The sequence below is a fragment of the Poecile atricapillus genome, chromosome 2 (genome assembly GCF_030490865.1).
Source record: "Poecile atricapillus isolate bPoeAtr1 chromosome 2, bPoeAtr1.hap1, whole genome shotgun sequence".
NCBI lineage: Eukaryota > Metazoa > Chordata > Aves > Passeriformes > Paridae > Poecile > Poecile atricapillus.
The window spans coordinates 32,442,712-32,449,946 of record NC_081250.1 but is presented as its reverse complement, the minus strand read 5'-3'; positions in this window follow the sequence as shown (position 1 = coordinate 32,449,946).

Genomic DNA, 7,235 nt, shown 5'->3' with positions numbered 1-7,235 from the left:
TTAAAAGCTTGATAGAATATGCCAGGAGAAACTGGTGACAAAACAAGTTCTAACTGGTTACTGCTCAATACCTTTGAATCCAGGATGTCTTATCCATAAATTGCAGTTGAAAATTCTTAAATTGAAAGCAGAGTAGCTGAAACAGTGACATTAAATCTTTCACCTCTGATGAATTTACCAGTTAATTATTGGTGATCCAGACAAATTAGGAAATATTAAGAAAATTATTTTGTTTAAAGCAAGGTCGCAATATCGCAAGACAATAAACTGTTGGTATATTTAATTTTGGTTTTGTTCTTTCAAAACATGGTTACCCAGTGTGACACCCAGGTACAAGAAGGGCTGGAAGGAGGATCTAGGGAACTACAGGCCTTGGTGCCCAGGGTGGTTGTGGAGCAGCTATCTTGAGTGCCGGCTCAGGACAACCAAGGGATCAGGCCCTAACAGCATGCGTTTAGGAAAGGTGGGTCCTGCCTGACCAACCCGATCTCCTGTGACCTGGTGACTCACTTAGTGGATGAGGGAAAGGCTGTGGGTCTTGTCTGGACTGCAGCAATACCTTGGATAGAAACTGTCTCCCATGGCAATCTCCTGGAAAAGCTGGCAGTCCCATGGTTTGGACTGGTGCACTCTTCACTGAATAAAAAACATTATGGATATCTGGTCCCGGAGGGTGGAGGGGAATGGTGCTACATCCAGCTGTTGGCTGGTCACAGAAGGTTCCCCAGGGCTCAGCACTTCCCATATCTTTTCTCAGGGGTCTGAGAAAATCTCAGGGATGAGGGGATTGAGTGCACCGTCAGCAAGCTTGCAGATAATGGCAGGTTTGGGTGGGAGTGTTGATCTGCAGGAAGATAGGAAGGTTCTGCAGGATCTGGGATCCCAGGGATCTGGGCAGGCTGGATCGATGAGGTTCAATAAGGTGAAGTGTCAAGTCCTACACTTGGGTCACAGCAGCTCCAGACAGTGCTAAAAAAGCACCTGGGAATGGTGGTCCATAAGCTGGCTGAACCTGAGCTAGGAGTAAGCCCAGCTGGCCAAGAAGGCCGATGGCAGACTGGCTTGGATCAAGGATAGTGTGGACAGCAAGATCAGCGATTGATCCCCTGTGCTCAGCACTGTTGAGACCACAGTTTTGAGCTCCTGAGTTCAAGGAAGACATTGAGGTGCTGGAGCATGTCCTGAGAAGGGCAGTGGAGCTGGGGAAGGGTCTTGAGCACAAGTCCTGTGTGGAATCTCTAAGGGAGCTGAGGGGGTTTAACCTGGAGAAAAGGAGGCTCCGGGTGACTGCATCACTCCACAACTGCCTGAAGCTGTAGAGCAGTGGAGGTCAGTCTCTTCTTCTAGAAAGTGATGGAACAAGAGGGCCATGGCCTCAAGCTGTGCCAGGGGAGGTTCAGGTCAGACATTAGGAGGGATCTCTTGACAAAGGGTCACACATTGGAATGGATTCCCTGCCCAGGGAGGTGGTGTGTTCCAATATGGCACTTACTGCTACCGTGGTGGTTGGTCAAAGGTTGGATTTGATGTCAGAGGTCTTTTCCAGCCTGGATCATTCTGTGTGAGTTATGGAAAGCAATGTACTGGAACAGTGGGGCAGCCAGATGCAAAAGCATGGGCAGTTGCAGTTGCAGTGAAGGTTGAGGGAGGCATTCAGGCACAGGGAATTAGGATAAAAGGAAGTGAGAGAGAGAGGTGGCTACTTACTGCATTTATGGTATTTGTGGCCTGTAATTGTCAAGGCTTGAGAAGTTGTATTCGCTGGCTAGAGAGCAGTTCAGCAAATATGGTGTCTGGAAGCTGAAGGAGTGTTGCAATACGTAGCTTGGAGATTGTTGTTTCCAACAGATAGATCTGTTGGCCTAAACATCCTACTTGGCACAAGTCCATATAAAGTTATCAGTGGTAGCAGCATTGCATTACATGATTCATTTTATGCTTCATGTTCAGTGATGTAAGGCAGTCAACTTGAAGAACAGGTGAAAGTGGTAATTCTTACTGTCCTGGACATACTTGTAGATGTCTGAAATGTATGAATAATTGCTGGACTTAATTGGCCATCTCTAAAACTGGCAGTCCTGAAAAGGACAAGGTAATTTGCAGCTGTTTCCTCATTTGTGGGTGGGGTTTTTTTGGTTGATTGGTTGGTTTGTTGGTTGGGGTTTTTAAACTGAGATCACTTGGGCAAAGATCTCTGGATTAGCAGGTTTTTTTTAACTTTTGTGGTTTGCATTCTCCCCAGGAATGGAAGCCTCATCTCTGCTTTGTTGTCAATGCATTTAGGAACACTGTTTCTTTAAGCTCCAGGTTCTATATATGAAATTAATTAGCCAAAGTAATTTTTACACTGTTTCTCCAAACACAGCTACTGAAACATACATACTTTTCTCTAGACGTTTTTGTACTTTTAGTCCTAGGTGAATTATTAGTGTAGTCAGAACTCTGAACAAATATTACTCTCTTGCAACAAAGTGAAAACAAGTCAACCTAATTAAAAAAAACAAACTTGATAATACTCTGTGCTAGTTCACAAGAAGCTGAAGTTCAGAATGAACTGCAGGGAATATTTAAATACTGACTTAAGACAAACCTGACGTTTATCAAGGTTTATGTATAGCCTCAATTCTAGGCGTAGCCTAGAGAATGCAAGATAACATTTGTTCTTAAATATGCTGTGTTCCCAAATGCTTCCAAGAAGTGGCCACAAGAAGTTCACAACAGCTGCTACCCAGGCTAGTCTGAGACTGTGTATGTAATGGAAAATTTGCACCCAGTGACAACAGTTAAGAGACATACTGGTTTACATGTGGAGACAGAATACCTTCCAGGAGGGGTTGTGTGTATGGACAATGCACATGAGGTGAAGTTTATTAAGACTGTTGTTTAGTCATTTGTCCTATGTAACTATACTTCAAATCTGTACTGACGTTAAGACTTGGTATTGCAGTACTCAGCAAAGCATTTTTGGCTGTAGTGCTGCATGATGTGGGCATGGTGAGGCCTAGGCATCTAGAGCATGCTTTTTGGGAAAACACCTTCTCTGCAGGGCTTCACAAAGTAACAACAGATCAGGCAGATTTAACACCACTGCCACCCTTTACTGTCAGTCTCCTTAGCTGCTGCAGTCCTCTAGAACTAATGTGAATAACCAGAGAAGAAAAACAATCTGGGCTAAACATTTTCTATTGCTTTCTACAAAAGCAATTTTTTTTTTTTGGCTGCGCAAATGATGTGAATGAATTTCCCTCATTCTCACAGTCACTGCCCTTGCCTTTTAAACAGCAGTATAAAGGAGAGCACAAAATGCACTTAAGCCGCCTCACCTGCAGGACTTGTAGACAATTTCTTTCTTACTGACATTTTACTTCTACATAAAATCTTTCAGGTAGCACTGCATCTGTACATGGACAGATAGGGACTGGTAGGTTCAGAAGAGGAATGTTTTTCTCTGATTCATACACTTGTATTTGTAAATACAACACTTTGATCAAGTAAAGATAAAAAACAGTCTGCCTTAAGTAGTTTGGTATGTCCAGAGAGCACAAAAAATAGCATCATCACACTTTCTCAGTTTGAGGTAACTTGTTACTAAACTGGAACAAATAAACCCTAATGCTTTTCCTTCTATTGCTTTAGATACAGAAGTTGAAACATTCACTAAAACTGGCAGATACACTATTGGCCTTCAGCGGGTCTGTTGCTGAATTTCCTGAGGAAGTGAGAGACCACCTTACACAGAATGATTTCTTAACCTTTGTGGTAGCGACTGAGGCTACATTTTTGATATCTTATGGTAGATCTCTTTCACATTCAAATAGCAACTAAGTTGTCTTGGCAAAACATGAAAGAAGATCTTTGTCAACAAAGGTCTGCAAAATTTTCTTTAGGTTAGCTCTTAACAAGCAGCTATGGTGCAAATAATTGTCCCACTGCACAAAAGGCTAGTGGTGCTTCCTGTGTAAGATTATTTTTTAAGCTTAAAATGTAGTTGTTTCTCTGTAACCCCCTTTTTCTCTTTTTTTCTTTTGTACTTGGTGGAGCCTTCCAGCTGTGAAGGGATCTGATACATTAGGGGTCACGAATGGAGAACTGTGGTTACCAAGAGCTAATATTGGTGTAATTAATTGTTCCACCAGTCTGATCTGTGATTCCACCCTCATTCTTCTTCCAGTACTGCATTAGGACAAGGATGCACTCTCTGCACAGCTTCAAGTTCAGTAATTTAGAATCTGCCAAAACTTCCAGGCTCAATTTTCTCGTGCTGACCCAGTCCCATAATACTTGGATTACAGCAGCAGTGGTAAGCGGCACAGGGTAATCCTCCATCATGTTTCTTTGTCTTTCAAGATTTACCCCAAAGGCAAGTACAGACAGAGAACTCCTCAAGTAGCTTTCAGGTGTATCACAGGAGCTTGTATAGAACTTTATATTTTCTTTAAATAAATAAATAAAATCTAAAAAGTAACTTGGTAGAACAGTGGATCAGTTCTGTGTGAAGTCCAGTCTTGCAGCTCTTTAGATGGAAGAACCATGGACTGCGCAGACCCCTTTTTCTCACTGTTCCATTTTGCTCCATTTCTCAGCATAAGTAGCCAGTCTTTTGCCAGTTTGGACCCAAGGTTATGAAGGAGATGTGTATTTTCAGTACTACCTCAATAATCTTAAAATGGCCTTCTTTGTCTCATGGTAGAAATCCCATAAAACTTGCGGAGATAAAGACAACCTGATGGATGGCTAAAGGTAGCTGATGTTTGTACACTATATGATGTTAGGATTTAATAATTTGCAGTGACTCTGTCTTTCGCAGGTTCTGTGGAAGCAGATGCCTAACTCCCACAACAGTGCAGGAGAGAGGAACCATGGAGCATTGATTACTAAATCACTGTTGATGATACATGATTCCACTACACTAACAACACACATCATTACAAATACTGCCTAGTGTCTAATCTCACAAAAAACACACAAACTGCCTTCATCAGGGAACATTCAGCTGGTTGATGACTCTTGTGTGCACTGCTGGGGTATTTTGGTGTGATCTGAACTGTGGTAGGACGGCAACAGAATGGAGGACTTAGCCAGCCAGCAGCTGTCTCCTGCTTCTCACCTTTCACAGTCTAATATGCTATCCTAGTGCTCCTATTTCTTGTCTCCTCCTTGATCTAGATGTCAGCTTTCTCCAGACCACTGGATTCAGTGCAGGATTGGGGAGAGAGGAGTATCATTTAGGGAACAAAAAGGTGATCTCTTTCGCACTGAAAAATCCCAGATGCCAAATCCCATGATCATTTTACAGCTAAATTCTGTTTGGTTGATGATACTTTCTTCCAGGTAGAGCTGCTAATTTGTATTTCTGTGTTGTATCTTTAACAGCTTTGCATGGTAAATGCTTAGGAACTGATCTCTCAAAAAAAACCCCTCAGAAATCCCCCAAAACAATGATTCTCACCCCCACAACAAAAAACCACGCCATGCCCCAAAGAATTTAACAGTGCATCAAATACAACTTCAATCTGACAATTTATAGTTCTAGGAAGCATGAATATTTTTCTTCCTTCACAGCAATTAATTAACTTTAGAGGAAGGTTAATTACAGGTAGTCAAGCTTCCCATTAGCTAAACACTGACTTGCCCAGCTGCTGCCCCTAGCCAGGTGTGGGGTTGCTGCTCAGCACCTCTTGCTCTCACTGGCTCTCTTCTCCTCCCACTGCAAGGTGTGGAGCACAGGAAAGTGTACCAAATGCTCTGTTCTCCTTGGCAGAGAGGGCAAAAAAAGAAGAGATAACAGGTCCTAACCTGCATTTCACATTCCAAAGCCTTTCTTCTTCATGTATCAGCGGACATCTGAACAGGGAAGATGCCAGCCTCATCCCACTGGACCATGTCCAAAGGAACATCTAGCAGATCTGCTGCCTCTTTAGAGCAGGTAAGGCAGGGTTATTTGCCGAGCTGAAGACGACATTCTTGCTTGTGTCCAAGTATCCTTCATATGTTTACAACAAATATAAGTAATATTTAAAGTGGCTGATGCCAAATCTTCTGCTTGAGCAGTGAGAGTAGCACAAATAACCACGGCTGTTGCTGTGCAGTCAGGGTGGCCCTGAACACCCCTCCAACACAGCTGGCTCTGCCAAGGCTGCGTGTGATACCATCACATCCACTGCTGACACTTCAGAGAAAAGGTAGCAAGAGCAAAACTTCACTAAAAAACCTAAAAACCTCTGTTGCTGGGCTCACATGCAGAGTAGAACATAAAGTGTAGGGTTTTTTGTTGTTTTAAAATTAAACATTCTGTCGAAGTCTTGATTTCCAGACTGTTTTATATACTGTCTGTTTTTATAATTTCTATCTACTGGAGGCTAGAAGGGAACCCATACAGCAACTCGTCTGTGAATTTCACAGAAAGGAGTTAAGAAAAATAGGTCTTCAAAATATAAAAAGACAAAACCTTATGGAAGTTAACAACTGGACTAAATATTGATATAGCTGAAAATATTCCCTTGAAAGGAAAATTCATACTGGAATTATACCTGATGTGATGGGAATGTAGAACTGGATGAGTGCATGGGTAACCTTGGAGAGAAGATTTGCTCTCAGTTTTCCACATATGAAGATGAAGCTAATAAGTGCTCTTCTTCCAGTGTTTTTTTACTTTGTCTGTTTCAGCTTTGGAAGATGGTGGGCGATTCACAAGAGGATCTGTGAAAGATGATTGAACAATGTTATATAATCAAAAATAAGTTTAGGAAGTCTAAGCTAATACTGACAGAACACATAAGAGTAGCTTCATGCATAGGGACAGCCGTAAGGACTGGGCTGTCCGGTCCCAAGCAGATGTCACTGGAGATGAGTTTTCAGAGGATCCAGTTCTGGAGCTAAAAATTACAAGAGGTTTCTTTCTCATGTGGATTCAGATGATGAAGGAACAAAGAGCTTCAGTTTGAGGAGAGGGTTGAGCCCCATGTCTCAATCCATGTTTATCCCACCCACCCATGATGTCCTCAGTCCAGGGCTGGTGGGAAGGCCGCTCCTTGCTGAGCAGCCCTGCAGTTGCAGGCTGCACATTGCAGAGCAGTTGGAAATGCAGGCTCAAACACCAAGACATTTAAAAAATATTACAAAATCCATGTTTTGATATTCCCTTAAACTTCTACAGTTTAGCACATCTTTGATTTTACCACAGAGTTAATTTAGGTCTTCAAAGGCAGAGAACCTGAGATCTTAACTGCAGAAAT